The sequence below is a fragment of the Dendroctonus ponderosae genome, unplaced genomic scaffold (assembly GCF_020466585.1).
Source record: "Dendroctonus ponderosae isolate FM_Combo_2020 unplaced genomic scaffold, Dpon_F_20191213v2 Dpon_F_20191213_4, whole genome shotgun sequence".
NCBI lineage: Eukaryota > Metazoa > Arthropoda > Insecta > Coleoptera > Curculionidae > Dendroctonus > Dendroctonus ponderosae.
The window spans coordinates 2,031,655-2,034,387 of record NW_026018611.1 but is presented as its reverse complement, the minus strand read 5'-3'; the positions used below and the strand labels follow the sequence as shown (position 1 = coordinate 2,034,387).

The 2,733-nt window shown below is 41.0% G+C and overlaps 1 protein-coding gene across 2 annotated transcripts in view; it reads right to left on the bottom strand.

Annotated features, from left to right (window-relative positions):
- The window catches only part of LOC109542918 (limbic system-associated membrane protein), a gene marked incomplete at its 3' end in the record, with an annotated part of 73,530 nt that overhangs the window by 24,666 nt on the left and 46,131 nt on the right, over window positions 1-2,733 (bottom strand).

Sequence of the window (2,733 nt, the reverse complement as noted above, 5' to 3'; positions counted from 1 at the left end):
CTTTCCCAGAGCAACAAAGCTTTCGTTAAAACAAATGATCCTTGGTGTAAAAATGATTTCTTTAAACATTTCACAGTGATTTCTTTAAATTCACTTTATTATACTCGTGATATAATAACCACCTTTTGCAAGTCTGCAGAAACTAATAATGATTCAGATCCTGTTTTTGTAGATACGTCATTTTTATATTCAGTTCTCGCTTCTATGGCATTTTCATAGTGACTTTTCCATTTTTGGCAATGTTCGCAGTCGGGATCAGTATTTTCTTTATCATGTTTTAAGTTTTTGGAGTGAAGGTTGAATGTTTCGCATTGCCAGCACTACTCATTCATCTCAGCTACTTGTTGGCGGTAAAGTTCGTATGAAACTTTAATTTCGGGGTACTTTTGTAGAAAATCTGCATGCATTAATTTAATGTTAATAACATTGGGCACATATTTTCGATTTGGGGCGTGTTTCCTTGTATAATGCGATATAATTGGATTAAAAGAGTTAATATGACAAACCCGTTCAGTTCTTCCGCAGAACTGAACGGGTTCTAATGAGAACAGTGTAAGCGTTCAAGCAAACCACTTCTGAAGATGCAAGCCACTCGTGCTTGCAAAACGTCAGAAAGAGATTCTATAGTACGACGGCCTAAAAACCCGAAAAGCCCATTAGTTTCAAAACTGTACCTACTTACTTCATCAGAATCTTTAGATCTATCGTTCACTAGTCGATTTTCCGGTTAGAGCTCTGGAAAGCTCGATTGAAATTGAGTGGAAGTAGGAAGCTCTCTACTCACGCTAGAACCGCTAACCTGACATCAGATTGTTCCGTAACGATCCACTTTCCCTACATCGGCTCTAACAAAGCCAATTAATAAAACGCCAACATTTACATAATAATGCCCTTTTTTCGCCTCAGCTTGGAATAATATAATTAGTATGATTAGGTAGGGTTTTGTAACAGGTTGAGCGCTTATGTTGGACAAGTGACCCAAATATTATATTTATCTTAGTCGCTTGTTTAAATAGAACGTTAACACGCATTATGGTAAATTTATGAATGTTCGCGCTACTGCAATGCCTCCAGTCACGAAGGCTGAGCTGTTTAACCTTTGGACGAGAATTTCCTCAAGTCGCGTTTTCTGCTTGCCTGATTCAGCAGCAAGAACGTTGTCGACCTCACCTCCGATCCTTGCAGCGCCTCAAAGGAGCTCTTAGAGTGGCGACTGAGTAAACTGCCATCGCACTTCGAAAATACTAAATTAAAAGACGTTTAAAGACGAGATGAGCGACATCCAGGTAATTTAAAATGCCCGGATTTCAACGCACAGCGAAATATTATTTACCCAACTGTGTCCCGGAAAATGTGGCGGGTTTGTTGATTTTACGCCACTAATTAATTCATTCGGCTTCCGATCGATGTCGTAATTAATTCGGTCGAGATTCCAAAGAAAATAAAACGATTCGCGTAATTACCATACAAAGTTGTATCCATTGGACCCTTATCAGGATCTAATGGACTCTCGAAGCTCGTCAACATTGATCTGATCGAGCGATAAATTTCAATCCTCCGTCTCATTTATTCTCCACTTTGCTCGACAAATAAAGTTCGGATCGGGTGGTTCTGCTGTTGTTTCGGTCCTGTTTAAACTTACTTCGATGGAAACCCGCCGGTGCAGATATTTAATAGTTGGCGAAGATAAGGCGGCGCCTCAAAGTTGCCTTGAGCCGGGATCATTTATAATACCCACTTTCAGCTCGATGGACCATCGTGAATCTGAAGAGGAGCTAATGGGGAAAACCGCCACGCGCTCCTAGAGAAAGTCGTTTGCTAATTCAACACAGCACTTGACACTTTCAGGTTTAAATAGTTTTTTTCTCACGTCTTCCTGCTGCGGCCAACTGAAACTTCCCCCTCACCGGCCGTTTGAACTTTCCAAATCCCAACTCTCCTCTAGTGCTATTATAGTCTTCGTTCCGGACTAGTCCTCAGTAACATAATTTTAAGTTGGGGGGTCACGACTAATTATTAGCGAAACAATTTTACTAAAGGTTAACAGGGCCATTCGGGGCCGGATTAGAAATTTCCTCTGGCATTACATGGATTTGTACGCTCTCTGAGCCAGCGAGTTAATCAGGCAGCCCACGGTCGCTTTAAATTAGAGAATTGCTACATTTCTCCTCTGATAAATCCGCATACTTTGACTTTGTTCACTGGATGAACTAAACAACTTTTTCATTCCGCTGCAACCAATGAATTTGCCCCCGCGAAGTGAAAACTAATTCCAGATCTGAGCGTCGGAAAAGGGTACGTCTTAGACGGGCGACGTCGAGCTAGACGACTCAAAGTTTAATTATTACAGCAGTAATTGCGATCCTTTATCCTTTAAGAAGGCGAGTCTATTGTCCAAGATGAATGTTTCTCCTACTAGTCCGCATGATGGCTTTCCCCTGAGATAATGCACGTCTTCCTCTTGCCCGGTTTAATTCAGCCACTTTAATTGTTCCAGTTTTTTCAAAGCCCTTGGCCACTTTGTCCGAATTGCGCTCATACAGGCGGATTCAAAATTTGCGACATTTCTTTTAAGGGCTCACGTGGCGAGTTTCAGAAAAATTTCTAGCAGATAATGACAGTTGAAAATCGGAATTAATTTGAAATGGTCCCATGCTTGATTGGCAGCGTGTTGGAATGCTTAAGCATTCAAAAGGAAGAATTACGATTTTAGGGTTTGTCAAGAGCAACAAA